Source organism: Sminthopsis crassicaudata, chromosome 2 (genome assembly GCF_048593235.1).
Source record: "Sminthopsis crassicaudata isolate SCR6 chromosome 2, ASM4859323v1, whole genome shotgun sequence".
NCBI lineage: Eukaryota > Metazoa > Chordata > Mammalia > Dasyuromorphia > Dasyuridae > Sminthopsis > Sminthopsis crassicaudata.
In genome coordinates this window covers 78,026,581-78,043,190 of record NC_133618.1, presented here as the reverse complement: position 1 = coordinate 78,043,190, position 16,610 = coordinate 78,026,581, and positions in this window count along the sequence as shown.

Genomic DNA, 16,610 nt, shown 5'->3' with positions numbered 1-16,610 from the left:
GGAGGTCCCAGACCTTTGGCAGGGGATGAGGAGGACATGGGGGGAAGGGCAGCTTGGATGTTGACATCCACACAAAAAAAAAATAATCTAAGAAGAAGTTATCATTGTCAAAGACAATATTTCTACTTTATGAGAGCACTAGAAAATGAGATATCCTACCACCTCACAGGAATTTGGGAATAAAGAGAAGCCCTATATATATACTATATATATATACTATATAAGCACTATATATATATATGCTATACATATATATATATGTACTCTATATACATACTATATGTATGTATACTTATATGTGTGTTATTTGGGTGTATACACACATATGTATGTATATATCCATCCCTTTATTCTTCCACTCAGAAAGCTATCCCTCAAAGCAAAAAAATGAAAAAGAAAAAAGAAAAATTTAGCTTGGCAAAATTCACCAAAAATATCAATCACAACTGACATCATATACCACATTCATAGTCCTCCATTCCTACAAAGAACAAAGGAAAATATATTCTCATCTCTCTTCTTTGGAGTCAAGTTTTATTATTATTATATTATTATTATTTCCTCTTTTATTTTTAATTCAAAAACATTTAGTCATTACTAATGTTCTAGAACACACAGAGATGAATACAAACATTAATAAGAACCTGCCCTCAGGAAACATTTAGAAGGAGAGTCCACAAAATGTCATTTGGAATAGACAAAAATTAGATCTGACAGAAATAGGGAATTTAGTTCAATGTAGGTTGGAGACCCAACTTTAACACTTGCTAACAGTTGTGTGGGTAAATAATTTCTTAATCTCAGGTTTCTCAGCTACAGAAAGGGATTATTTGTACTCTCTACCTCATAGAGTAGTTAGTGCAAAAACACTTTCTAAATCAAGTGTTGTAAGAACAAGAATTCCTATTCTAAAATCTTGTTGATTTGGTTCTACAAATAGTCATATAAACCTTTATACCAAAATATTGGCATTTCTAAATATGAGGTAACATTCTGTGTTTCTTCTCTCTCTCTCTCTCTCTCTCTCTCTCTCTCTCTCTCTCTCTCTCTCTCTCTCTCTCTCTCTCTCTCTCTGTTTCTGTCTCTGTCTCTCTCTCTCTCTCTCTCTCTCTCTCTCTCTCTCTCTCTCTCTCTCTCTGTTTCTGTCTCTGTCTCTGTCTCTCTCTGTCTCTGTCTCTGTCTCTGTCTCTCTCTGTCTCTCTCTCTCTGTCTCTGTGTGTGTCTCTCTCCCCCCCTTTCTCTCTCTCTCTCTCTCTCTCTCTCTCTCTCTCTCTCTCTCTCTCTCTCTCTCTCTCTCTCTCTCTCTCTGTCTCTCTCTCTCTGTCTCTGTGTGTGTCTCTCCCCCCCCCCCCTCTCTCTCTCTCTCTCTCTCTCTCTCTCTCTCTCTCTCTCTCTCTCTCTCTCTCTCTCTCTCCCTCCCTCCCTCCCTCTCTCTCATTCTCCCTCTCTCTCCCTCTCTCCTTCCTTTTTTGGTTCCTCCCCCTCTCTCTTTCTCCCACCAGAATCTAAGTGACTTGTAATTATGATTTAATCTTACCAGTTCTCTTTCACTCCAATTTTTTGTATTCCAATGTAAACCATTAGAATTCCCCAGAAACTCCTGGAGGCTCTGAAAAGACAGAAATACTAACATTAAACATTACATATTGACTTTTTCATTATAAATAAGAATGTTCAAGTAATATTGGAAACCAAATATAAATGGAGTTGAAAGTGTGTTTAGGGGGTAGGAAATGACTGTTTTCTAGCCCTTATTCCCAGGACATGAAAAATAATAGGATAATAATGCTAATAATAAACCAGAAACTGTATTTATGGTGCTTGCATAACTGCTTCCTCATAAATGACAAAAAGTGAGGGTAGATGAATTCAATCTTAGATATTAGATTAAAAAGATGAAGGTCTCCCATCCTGGTAGGAGGGAAATAATGACTACAGTGACCAAATAAAGCAGGATATTGGAAGAAGAACAATGCAATACTCTTTTAAAATTAATAACCACAAACAAACAAAGCCGATCACAATGTACTTAACTAGGATGCTGTTTTGGACTTCAAAAGCACAATAAAGGCTCATGGCTCTTAAAATTCATCAGAGATTCCCATAGATGTTTCCAGTTAAACCTCATTGTCTTCCTTTTAAGACCTTCTCATAAACAGGCCAAATGAAAGTTTCTATTGCTTTCAGTATTGGCTGTTTTATCAAATTCTTCCCCAAAGCCCAGTTAATCCAAGCATCAGGCCTCTGGACAAGAGACTGCATGGATGAGGTACGCAGTTGGGATAGACAACCCCTAGGGTTCATTGAAATGCAACAATCTATGAGTCCCTACATTCTTATGCTTTCTTGAGTTCCTCTATCTGTATTTTGTAGCTTTTTTCAACTCCATTCAGTCTCCCGCATCAGTTGTCTGTTGCAGCTGCTATTTGTCTGCTGCCTATTTCTGATACCATCTTCTAAATGGGACTCTGTAATTTGATGTAGAGTACATTAAAGAGAGTAATGTTTGTGAAACCGAAAAGATAGGGAGGAATCAAGTTGTTTAAGAGCTTTGAATGCCAAACAAATTAATTTATATTTGATCCTAGAAACACTGTGGAATATGTCTAGAGACTAATGGGAGAACATTGGAGTTTGTTGAATAAGGCACAACATACTCAAATCTACTTTAGAAAATCACTTTGGGTGGATTGGAGTGAGAGGGATGAGGCAAAGGAAAAAGCAAATCAGAAGGTTGTTGCAGTGGGTGAAAGTTGATGAGGACTTGAACCAGGGTGGTAACTGTGTGAATACAATAAAGGAAACATCAGAGGAATGTTTTGTATATCAAAGAGGGGTGCAGAATTGAGGATGACACTGAGTTGTAAAGTTTGGTAATTGATACAATACAATAGAAAATTTCAAAAGAGCTTCTTATGTGGCTACCTCCCTTCTTGTAATTTTTTTTTTGTGTAGCCTCCCTCCTCACTGATGCTGTTTCTAAGAGAGGATACCCTAAGACAATAAGCATACATTGGATGTCTATTTGTCAGATATATTATAGTAGGGAATCTGGTGCACATTGGATTAAATGGTCACTGGGGTGCTTTGAAATCCAAAAATTCTGTAATAAATCTATTTCTCCTAAAATCTGCCATGAATTTCTCTCCAAATATCTCCTCTTATTCTCTTCACTTGAGAAAAAAGAGTTAATCAATTCACAAGACTAAACAACAGTGAATAATATTTAGCTCACTCCAAATGAGGCAAGTATATCCAAACACACTGAATTATTTGGTCTAAGACATGTTTTCTCCCAGCAAAGTATGTGTCTACAGGCACTGAGGGATGAGAGGCCATGAGCTGGACCTAAGAAGGGATATCTCTAGTGTCTGGTCTGGATCAAGAGTAGAAAGTTTTGCCAGATGACATAAAATTCCTGTCTTTAACTTCTTCACTCAGGCTAAATTATTCTAATAACAATAGTTAAAATTTATAAATCAAAATGAGATGATATTTGTAAAGTGCTTAGCATTGTATCCAGCACACATTAGGTGTTTAATAGTTATTTGTTTTCTCCCTCCCCCCCCCCCCCCACCATAGTGCATAGAGTGCTGGGGAATGCTGGGTTTGGAGTCAGAAAGACTCATCTTCCTTAATTCAAATCTGACCTTTGACACTTTCAAGCTATATGACTCTGGGCAAGTCACTTAATTCTATTCACTTCTATGTCCTCATCTAAAAAATGAGCTGAAGAAGGAACTGTGAAATCACTCCAGTATTTTTGCAAAGGAAACCCCATATGGGGTCACAAAGAGTCAGGTATGGCTGAAAAATGATTGAACCTAAGCATGATAGTTAAAAATGAAAAGAAAAAAAAAAGATCAGAATTAGCATTGGCCATTTCATATTTGGAAGAATGAATTAGAAGAAAAAAGTTGGTGAATAAACATTTATTAAACATTTACTCTGTGCCACATGGAGGCAATTAGGTGACTCAGTGAGTAGATCATAAGTCTAGAGTCAGAAAGCTGAATTCAAATCAGGTCTTGGACATCTGCTAGCTGTGTGATCCTGGGTAAGTCACTTTAACTATGTTTGCCTTAATCCACTGTAGAATGAAATGCCAAATCACACTATTTTACCAAGAAAACCCCATGGATAGCAACTCCATGTTACAATGCCCAGCTGGGACTGTCACACAGATAAATGACTGAACAACAAATGGGTCAGCTACTCTGCTAAGCAGTGAGGATATAAAAAAAGGAAACATAGTCCCTGCCCTCCAGGAGCTCCCAATCTAAAGCTTTCACGTTTTTGTTTTTGTTTTCATTCATTTATTGCCTGAAAGATAGAATCCCCCACAGCCCAGTCAAGGGAGCTCTGCAGAAGAAGCCTTGCAGATCCCAGGCTCAGGGTTTCTATTTTTACTGAAAAAGTGTTCTACACAATGAGGAATTTACTAAGTGAAGGTATATGGGGATATAGCCTTAAACTATTCTTTAATTGTGACTTGAGACTTTATAATAACAAATAGAGCTATAGCTAAAAAGTTGCAGGTGTTGTTCCCTCCTATTTCCCACCACTTCTTAATTAGCATGTAAGTACTTTTATTAAAGGTGATGATGGCTTTAAATTCTATATCTGCTTGTATATCAATTCTCTAGGGAAACTTAAATTGAGTTTATTATTATTGATTTATATTCTTTTTTTTGTTTCTGAGTTAGAATTCTTTGATTAGAATGCAAGTCTGGACTCCTCCAAAAGTAATGGGAGAAAAGTCCAGACTTTTCTGGGGATGGGCGCTTTGGGGGCTTCTGCATTCAGGCTATTTAATTTGGTTTTTGCAGTTTATGCTTTGCACTTCTTTTACTGACAAACACCTTGTCAGATGGAAGATGTCTTTTTCTCACAAGATCGTAATAAACTTTTTTTTTTCTTTTTCTTACTCTGATAGTTTTTGTGGGTAATTCTGTGGCGCACATTATCACAGAATCCCAGAAGAGGAGTGGCTAGAACAGAGGAGTCAGTTTTCCACTAGTGGGTTGTTGTGTAGACAGTTCCTGAGAGAGACAAGAGGATATTGAGGTCCATAATCCAGAATTTTGGATGTCTATTCTGGTTCTCTAAGCTTGTGCTCATTCCCTGTCCTGTTTGAGGGTTGTCCATGGTCTATAGGTGGAATGTTATATGGTTTTTATTCTTGTTTTGTCTTCTGTTTAGTACATGTTTTTGATCAAAAGTTAATAGAGTTGAGCTGGCTGGTCTGTTAAATGAAAAGCTCAGAATCTAGAGTAGAGTATACAGTAGTAGACTTGCATCTCTCCTTCTTCCTCCAACCCCACAACCAGAGACTGAATCATAGCTTTGAATTCCCCATATAAAAACCCTTTGCCTGCCAGCATCAGGACAGGTTGGGAATGAATGTTAGCACTGAAAGAGAGAAAAAGAGGGTTAGTTGCCATGTCTACAAAGCAGACATATCTCTATTGGGATACTAAAAAGAGGGAAAAAAATAACTCTCTGTTAGGGTTTCTCTAAGATCATGTTGCTTCTATTCTGGACTCATCCTTCTTCCCCAGCCTTCTCTGGGATCAGGGATTTGGGGGAATGCAGATGGACAATCCCTTGTATATCACTAATTGGGATATCTGAGATAGAAAACCAAACAGACACATATGAGTAAAAACCTGCCTCTATTTAAAAACAAACAAAACATCATCTTTAACTATATTGATATAAGTGTGGGAATTAACTAAACAATCCATTCAGTCAATTTACTTTACCTGGATTTACCTCATTACTAAACAGAGGGCATAAAACCAGACTTTCTTACCTCACATGTTTGTTGTGAAAATATTGTTGTGACATTGTTTGTAATGTCAAAATCTTAGGGGAAATCCTGAGAAGTTGGTGGGGTGGAAGGTTTCCTTAGGACAGCTTCTTCTCAATACTGAGAACAGTTGGACTGAAAAAAATCCAACACAAAACAAAATTAAGAGTAAGGCTCACCAATAACCAAAAATAAGCAAACACTTTATTAAGGGAACCTGCACAGGATAATTCTTATACAAAAAAAAGCTGAAGCTTAATTCACCAGCTTCCAGAGCTTAGTGCTACCCTCTACCCCTTATAGAACACATCCTATCATTCTTGTGGCCACTGAAATTTGGAGGAGCAGTTTTTTGGTTTTGTTGGGGTTTTTTGAGGGGTAATTAAGTGAATTGACCAGCATCATACAGTTAGTAAGTGTCTGAGGACAGATTAAACTCCGGTTTTCCTAACTCCAGGCCCAACCCTATCCACTGTGCTACTTAGATACACAAGGTATAGGTACCTATCAAACCTGGATATGTGTTAAAATTTGGGGCACCAGAATTTTTGAATTAAGTCCATAAGAGTGTTACTGAGGGAAACTTACTATGAGGGTAAGTTGAGGTCTGCAAATCAAACAAGCTTTTAGTGCCTTCCAAAAAGGAAAGGGATAGCTGTGGAAAAGTGTGAACTTGGTAGAATAAAAGAGATCAGGAAGGATACCAGAAAGTCACCAATGATTGAAAGGAATTTATATAGTCACAATAACTGAAAGATGGCAGAATCATTATTTTTTGCAAACCACTTCAACCCCAAAACCTCAAAGGAAGGAATTACATTCCAACTGTAAATCAATGACAACTGACTTCATAAAATAAAACCTCTCTCCCTACAAGGAAAATCTTTTTGAGTTAACACTGGAGAACTTAATATTTAGAAGTCTTACTCAACATCCCTGCCCCCACAAAATTCATGTTCTTAATACAGTGAGCACAGACTGAGATCCCCATAGCAACAGCATTTCCCAAACCCCACCCTAGACCTCACAAGAAATGGCAGACACTGTGTCCAGCCACTTGAAAGAGAGGAAAAATGAATATAGTAGAACTGGGTAGGGTGTGAAAACACACAATACTGTATGTGTACATTGTTTGTAATGTTAAAGCCTTAGGGTAAATTTTAGGAGATTAGTAAAGCCAAAGGTTTCCTTGGAGTAGCTTTTTCCCAACATATAGAATAATTTCAACTAAGTAAAAACAAAACAAAACAAAAAAGTCAGTGGAATGTTCAGAGTATATATTAGAAGGGAGTAGAATACTTGGCCTGATGAAAAAAAGGGCTAGGAAACCAGTTAAGGTCAGACCTTATCCCTTGAAGTTACTCTGGGAAGGGGCCCAGTCTAAGGCAACTCTCATATCTCTTGATTTGAAGCAGAGGCTGCTCAGAAACCATATTATTGGGGTCTGCACACCATTGGTAAGGGCACTGGAAGTGATGACTGAAGATCCAATAATAGAGAATATAAAAGTAAAACAAAAGCACCAATATATGAAAAAGAACCAAGAGATAAAATCCTAAAATAAGAAGCAAACCAAAATAAGAATGAATAAAATGTCACAGAAACCAAAGCATGTTGAATAAATATAATATGAAGGAAAGTAAATTAGTATTATCTGATGAGTGGCAGAATCCTATGGATTCTCAAATTCTAGACTGATTCAAATGAGAAATATTAGATTAATATAAATATACCTAAAGAAGACACAAATAATTAAATGAATATATACTAATCATGATTGTGCTGTACCAATATAATAAAAATGACAATATTATCTAAATCAAGGGAACAGAGCTAAACAAAATAACACATTTAAAAAAGCAAGATATCAATATGAAGAGAACTAATAAGAAAAATTATAATTTAGAATTTTAAGACAATATTAAATTCTAAAACAATATGAATCAAATTATTGGGTAATACATTTTTTAAAAATTTAAATAGATTAGTGAAATATATTAGATAAGAAAGAAACAGAAGTACAGGTAAACAGTAGTCCAGGGTTTGAAAAATGAAAAAAAAAAAAAAAAAAAACATATATTACTGAAAGGATTCCCTTCTGACGAAAGCTTCTGGGAAAACTGGCAAGCAATGTGGCAGAATTTGGGATTAGAATATTATATCATATATCAAAATGAAATCAAAATGAATATTGTAACTTAATATGATAAAAAAAAAAGTTAGAAACAAGCAAGCTCCAGGGAGTACTTGGCTTAATAAGAGAGAGATCATTAAAGATTAAAAAAAAGACAATTTTGATTATGTAAACTAAAAAAAGCTTTTGCACATATAAAATAAATGAAAATAGAATTGGAAGAGAAGTAGAAAAAGAAAATATTTGTATTTAACATTATAGATAAAATCTGAAACTCAAAATTTAAAGGAAATTGACATAAATACAGAGCATTCCACAAGTCTTAGTATAATTTTAAGTTCAAATAAGTCACTGCACTATTTGAAACTCCCTCATTGCATTGTCAGAGAGGAGAGGCTTGCATAGTTCAATGAAACTATAAAGTATGTTGTGCAGAATAACCCAAGATGGAAAACTCACTGTGGAGGATTCTGACAAAAAGTGATTCACTGGAGAAGGAAATGGCAAGCCATTCCAGTATATTTGCCAAGAAAATTTCATGGACAGTTTGACAATAATAGATCATACACTGGAAAATGAGCTCTTTAATCAGAAGATATCCAACATCTTAATGGATAAGAGTAGAAGATACCTATGAGTAGTTCCAGTACCAATGAAGTGTCTAGTGTCAAAAATAAAGTTGTAAAGATCAATATTGTATAGGAACCTAAAATGTAAGAGTTATAAAGTAAGGTAAGTTGGATGTGGTCAGATGGAAATTTTATTGACTTTAGGCATCAGTGAACTTATAGACAAGAATGGGTGGGTTTAATTGAGATGATCCTACATATACTACTGTGGGGCAAGAATTCCTTTTAAGAAATGAAATAAAAGGGAGAAAAAACCAATACTAGATATAACCTCAAAAATGACAGAGTGATATCGGTTCAAATCCAAGGCAAATATGGGCAAAAAGATTGCCAAAGATGATTTATTCTATGAAGATCTAAAACATCTAAAAATAACACCAAAAAGGTAAGAAAAAGGAGGAGGAGAAAAAAAAAAAAGGAAGGGGGAAGAAGAGGAGAAGAAGGAGGAGGAGGGAAAAGAAAGAAAAGAAAAAAAGAAAGAAAGGAAGAAAGAAAGAAAAAGAAAGAAAGAAAGAAAGAAAGAAAGAAAGAAAGAAAGAAAGAAAGAAAGAAAGAAAGAAAGAAAGAAAGAAAGAAAGAAAGAAAGAAAGAAAGAAAGAAAGAAAGAAAGAAAGAAAGAAAGAAAGAAAGAAAGAAAGGAGAGGAGGGAGGGAGGGAGGGAGGAAGGAAGGAAGGAAGGAAGGAAGGAAGGAAGGAAGGAAGGAAGGAAGGAAGGAAGGAAGGAAGGAAGGAAGGAAGGGAGAAATAAAGAGAGAAAGAGAGAAAAAGGAAGTGAGGAAGGAAGAAAGAGGAAGGAAGGAAGGAAGGGAGGGAGGAAGAAAAGAAGGAAGGAAGAGAGAAAGAGAAAGGAAGGAAGGAAGAAAGGAGAGAAGGGGGAAGGGGGAGGGGGAAGGAGGGAGGAAAAGAAAAGAAAGACAGATATCAAGATAGCTTGCTAGTCACAATAAACTCTATTTTAAAACAATTGTGTTTCTACACATAGACATCACCAGATTGATAACATCAAGTAGAGACAGATTATATGCTTTGTAGCTAACAATAAAGAAGTTCCATTTAGTCAGTTTAAACAAGACTTAGAGCTGATTGTGGCTCAGATCATGAGCTTCTTGTTGCAAAATTTAGATTTAATTCTAACTCTATGCTACAAATGTCAAATTCTGGCATGAAAATTTTTGAAAAAAGAGAAAAGTACTTTGCATTCCTTTAAATAAAAAAAAAATAAAAATGACGTGTGACTAATATCTTTTACAATAGAATTCTTCAAAGGAGATTTTGATGAATTCTTTCCTTCCTTCCTTCCTTCCTTCCTTCCTTCCTTCCTTCCTTCCTTCCTTCCTTCCTTCCTTCCTTCCTTCCTTCCTTCCTTCCTTCCTTCCTTCCTTCCTTCCTTCCTTCCTTCCTACCTTCCTTCCCTTCTCTTTTTTCTTTCTTTCTTTCTTCCTTTTCTTTGCAAATGTACATAATAAGCATTTAATAATTTTTTTACTAACTGCTATAAAATGAACTATTCCTATATGAAATCATTACTATGTTCTAATGGTGTTCTAATGGTATATGAAAACATTACATCAAGATTTTAAAAATATATTCTTGTTTAAAGTAGGGCAGGAACTTTTTTTTTTTTTTTTTTTTTTTTTTTTTTTTTTTTAACCTTTGCGACCCTTAGAATCTAGCACAAGTTAAAACAAATATTTTTAAGCAATGCTAGCACTCAAGGATTGTGTTTTTCTGCCCATGGACATACTGTTATATTTAAGTTGGGCAAGAATTATGTTTATATATTCATGCAATATATGCATATGCATTTATATACATATTTATATATACATACCTAAATCTGTATCTATATACATATGATATACATTTGTACTATATTTATGTTCACATGCACACACACATACATATACACACACTTATACAAGTTTATATGTAAATGTCACATGCATAAACACATCATCCTATCTGAGAGATAATCTATGCCATCAGACTACAAGAGCAGCAAATGAATGCATATATGTATTATGTAAATATATATATATATATATAATATATGTGAGAAGCTATGTAATACAGTGAATAGAATATTGTCCTGGAGTCAGGAAGACTTACTTTCCTGAGTTCACTTCTGGCTCCAGACATTTACTAGCTATGTGAACTTGGGTATTGTTTTATCCTGGTTGCCTCAGTTTCCCCATCTGTAAAATGAACTGGAAAAGGAAATTACACACCACTCTAGCTAGCATTTTTGCCAAGAAACCCTAAAATGAGATCATACTGAGCAACAACAACAACAACATATATATATATATGTGTATATATATATATATATATATATATATATATATATATATATATATATATATACATATACAAGACATATGGACATTTATCTATCTATGGTATGACTCCAAATTCAACACTAATTAGCCAATCTTAGAGAAGTTACTTCATTTTTCTAGTCACTTTATTCCTCTGTAATATTTTTCCTTTTTTGTTCCAGTCATGTCCACTTCTCTGTAACCCTATTTGAGATTTTTCTTGGCAAAATTACTAGAGTGGTTTGCCCTTTCCTTCTCCAGCCTATTTTACAGATGAGGAAACCGAGGCAATTAGAGTTGTGACTTGCCCAGGATCACACACAGTTAGTAAGTGTCTGAGGCTGGATTTGAACTTAGGAAGAAGAGTCTTTCTATTCCAAACCCAACTCTATGGTGGCAACCCTCTATTGCCTTTTGCACTGATGCAACCTAGTTGACCTTTATGTTATCTTCCAGACCTTGGATTCTGTAGATGTTAATTTTTTTCCCTAAAATGACTTGAGAAGACAGCAAGTTGTTATCAGATGAGAAATGTGAATCACTTCCAGGAAGAAAGAACAGTAGAGCCCTCTTTTAAAGACTCCTACAAAACAGGACCAGGGGAGGAACTGAAATTTCTCTTACAGCTCTCCTGCTGGGATTTACAAGCTGGGTCTGAAAGTCTGTGTGATCTCAAGTACAAAGAACTTACAAACAGAACAGAGACTGTGTCTAAAGCCACATATTAGACACAGCACCTCATGAGCTCACTCAGAGCTGCAGCTGTCACAAGTCACAATTCACTTGGTCATCAGGGAAGCCACAATGGGATGGACTCAGGTCTTGAAGGGCACATTTTTGGGCATCTAGAAGAATTTCCATTTGTGCAGAAATGGTCATCTTGGCATTCTTTGCATACTGTGGTCTAAAATTCAGGACTATAGGGACTAGAAATAAGGCAAATGAAACTGTGGGCCTTAATTACTATTATTGCTCTATATACAGGTGTTCCTGCTTCTAAGATATTCATCCTCCCTACATTTATTTCTTAGAAACTTGATGTTCCTTCCTAACTCTTTCTAAGTGCAGTTCATCAAAACCACCAGAATTAGTTTTTAATTATTTCAATTAAATGTTGTCTTGTATCTTTCCCTGGGTGTTCTATCCTGGGGTATCTTAAACTTTTTCTACTTTTTACTCCTTTTCTCCCAAGAAATTTTTAAGTGACCTGGTCATATAGGTCCATAAAATAGATTTATAGATCAAACATTTACTAATAATAAGCCACAAGGAAATTTATTTTTAAAACAATTCTTTGGTATACATATGATTTAAGCATTTATTAAAGACAAAAGCAGATTTGTATACTAATGATATGGATATGCTTGTTTATTTTTATATAAAGAATTAAATCTTGGCAAAATATTTGATGCTCCAAGATGTAGAGTATTCAGAAACCTTTTACTATTACCAATTTTTTCATGAACCTCCACATTCAGTTATGTGATTACCATATGGAGTTGTAATCCAGTTTAAGGCTTTGTTATAGCCTCTTAAGATCCCAAAATTTAAAAAGCTTTGTTATAGCCTATAGAGATCTCTGAATCCTGTCTACACCATCCAACATGGGGGATGACCTATGAAAGTGTACAGGCATTCCATTTGTGCCTTCATCTAAGTCATAGATCTAAAATATATATATTAAATAACATAGCCAATCTCAAGCTTACTGGAGACCAACTTGCCTGCCATTAAACCATTAGCACTTTGTTTCCAGTCATTTCCCCAAATCCTTCTAACTGTACTAATGACTACTCTACTCCTTTCCATCTAATTGATGAGAAAAATATGTTGTCAAATTCTTTGCTAAAATCCAGGTAAACCACATCCCTATATACACCCTCCCTCTCCATCTACTAATCCAGTGATCTTGTCAGATTAGAAAATGGGCCTAGTTAGGCATGATTTATGTTTGTTGGAGACTTGTCAGGTTTTTTGTTTTTGTTTTTTTGTGATTGACTCTTCTTTTTCTAAAGAGATGAAGGGCGTAGGTCCCCAAACCTTTTTACTAGAGTTTGGAACTTTGCCAGAAATTTTAATCAACCTCTCTAGACCATATTTTGTCAACTATTCTTATCTCTATTTTTAAATAATAGAACATTTGCCCTTTTTCCATCCTGCAACAACTTTCTCATTTTTCACAGTCTTAAAAAATGGTTCAGCATTCCCACTCACTAACTCTGGGATGAAGTTGCCCGAGTTTGGTGACCTGATCTCCACAGGGGCTAATTTAAGAAGGGTAACCTTGTTGTTTGTATACCCAGAGTCTAATATATTGATTGGAGCAAAACAGAGAAATTGGCTCTAGACATTTAATAAATGATAGTTGATTGATCAAAGGGAGTGCTTCTCACTCTTACTATCAATGCCCATTTAATAATAGTCTTCTCCTTCCAGTTCAAAGCTTGTTCTCATTAGTAAAGAGAACAGAAGCCTAGTAAGATTTGAGTAGTACCATTTTATGTTGTCATCACTCCATCTCTTCTAAGCAAATGAGATACTATCCCTTCTTTAATCATCTCTCTTTCTCTATGTCTTTAACACAAAACTAAAAAACCCCAAAACACTTTCTCCTACCCTCAAATTCTCCCTAGTTTCCTTGTCTAATTTTAGCTTTTTTTGGTTTTTAGCACATTTTTTCCATCTTCTTTTTTGTTTTTAAAAAATCTATCTTGGCCTAAAAGCTCCATATGAATATAGATCAGGTGTTTTGGACAACATCCCCCTTTTTCTTCTTACTGAGACAATTTCTCTTAGTATCTCCAGGATTTTATTCCTAAGAGCTTCTCATCCTTCTTAAGCTATTTTCTCATTTAAAATTTTAGATTGTGGAATTCTCCCTATCTTTTCTTTAAGCAATTGAAATCTACTCTCTAAAAATCTGGGATTCATTTTTAAAATTCATTATACATTTTAATAACTAGTTCAAATATGTATCAGAAATAATTGGGAATTTTGCATTTTATATTTAATTTTGGTGGGAGAAAGGAAGAAAGCAAGGAAGGAAGGAAAGAAGGAAGGGAAGAAAGAAGGAAGGAAGGAAGGAAGGAAGGAAGGAAGGAAGGAAGGAAGGAAGGAAGGAAGAAAGAAAGAAAGAAAGAAAGAAAGAAAGAAAGAAAGAAAGAAAGAAAGAAAGAAAGAAAGAAAGAAAGAAAGAAAGAAAGAAAGAAAGAAAGAAAGAAAGAAAGAAAGAAGATAGGAAGGAAGGAAGGAAAGAAAGAAAGAAAGAAAAAAAGAAAGAAAGAAGGAAGGAAGGAAGGAAAGAAAGAAAGAAAGAAGGAAGGAAGGAAGGAAGGAAAAAAAGAAAAAAAAGAAAGTGAATTAGTATCGATGGATAAAAAACAGACAATACTAAAATGATACTTTTTGGCCAAATAATCTAACCACTTACTCAAAAGTTGAGGACAATCACAGTTACTTGGTGTTTGTTTATGGTATTATAGTCCATTAAATACTATCCTATTCATGAGATCATAGGATGTTAGAGAGTAAGAAATTTGAGAGTTTATCCAGGTCAAACCTTGTATTTTACAGAGGAGGAAACTGAATCCTTAAGAAAGAAAGTGACTAAACATGTATTAACTCAATCTTTTCCTAGCTACTGTGCCCTTTTTTGCAACCTTTTTTCAGAGTATTATTAGTCAGAGATCTTTTGTGAAATACAAGATATGATTTAAAAGGATTTGTTATCTCACATTGCATTGTTTGTGACATGAAGAAAAAAGACTGCATTCAAAGCCAAAGAAATCTGTTCTATTACTTATAACTTGTTTCAAATTGGGCAAGAAACAAATTCCCAGGGCCTCAGTTTCTCCAATTATAAAATGAAATCTAGGATTAGAAGAAATCTAAGGTTCTTTTCAGTTCTAAATCTATGACCTTACTATGGTTAGGGGTCAAATATTTCCAAGGTCCTATATTTTAGCCAAAAATAAGAATCTATGGGTGACAAATGTAGAATGGATAAATTGTGATACATTAACATAATGGAATAATATTTCACTCAAGAAATAATGAATATGATTATTTTTGTGTGTGTGCAAAAGATGTTTTTTTTTTTTTTAAATTATGTTTGCACACTTTTGTAGATCATCAGCTCCCTTGGGTTTTTTGTTTTAGGGAAGGAGTAGAAAGGAAAATAAGCAGATCCCAGGATTTGTGCTGGGCAGATTGCCCAGGTTTTGTAGTTCATCAGGACTGACCAGAACACTTATCCAGAGCCCTGCTCCCACATCCCCACTCAAGACCTGCCCAGGTCACCTATCAACCAGCCCAGACACACTTATGGTCAAGGACATTGCATAAGCTATATATAGCAAAAAGCAGTTTGTGAGCTTGGTCAGATACCCCTTAAGTCAAAAGGGCAAGCAGATTTCAGATTTCAGAGACAGGGAAAGCAGAAGCATGGAAAAATAGACATGAACTGATGCAGAATAAAGTAAGGAGAATCAAGAAAATTATATACACAATGACTAAAGCAATATAAATAGAAAGAAAAACAAAAACAACAAAAATAGAACCTTGTATAATTATAGTGTAACCTCTATTCGAAAGCCCATAGGTATGCGACTTTCTCCATATTGGTGGAGATGAAAGTTCTACTTTATATAAGAAATAAGGCAAAGCTGATCTGACATGAGAGGGCTCCAGACTTTGCCAGTCTCTTTAGAGATTCTCCATGCAAACTTTAAGAAAGAAGATAGAAAGGATCAACCCCACTTCAATAGCATGAGAAGTACATGAGAAGAGCAGTTAGTCTCTATCTATCATGCCCCTATTTCTAGCTTACCACTCCACAGATGCCGAAGTTTCCTTTTGGATAAGGTCAAGGATAATTTCAGTTGATTGAGCTGTTGTATCACTCCCAATAGGAGAGCTTCTTCTCTCTGGATTGTCTAATATATATTCTCTAATGTATACCTTTAACTATTTCTAGTTTGCTAATAATTGGATGAATTTGTTTCTTTGCTAATCTCTATTTGTGGTCATTAAGGTCAAATCCTGAATATAGGGCTTGGGCCACCCCCCCACCCCTCCTTTCTTCCCAAATAACAAAGTGATCAGAAGTTATCTCAATCCAAATCCTTTCCTCTAGACTAATAATATTAAAGAGAGCAAAACATATAATTCTAGCCTTTGAGGAGAATTATGACCCGCAGCACCAACTTTCTGCTTCTCGTCCTGGAAGGAATGAAAATCTCTGTGGCAGTGAGGATGGTGCAGTAGATACCAGCTCCCTCAAATCAGGAGAAATTGAGTTCAAATATGGTCTCAAACACAACATACTAGTTGTATGACCTTGGGCAAGTCACTAGCCTCAAAAAAAAAAAATCTTCCTTCAAGAAGCTAGAGATGTCTATCTTCCCTCCCTTCAAGCATATAAGGACAGGGTCCTAGCTACAAATATACCTCTCTACACTCATGGGCCACTCCTTTGTTATAATAATAAACTTGGTCCTAAAGAAAAGATAAGATAAGACAATGTAGCTTTCTCCAGTAGTGTGCTGATAATGGTAACCACTGGCTCTCCCTTCTTATAAAAAGTGTATCCAACACACTTTTAAGTTTAAATTACATCATTAATATATATTCTTCATCACTTTCTTAAATCTAAATATCAAAAATCATAAATTAAGCTCCATTTGTAGCATTTTCTGATTTCCAGATGCCAATAAAAT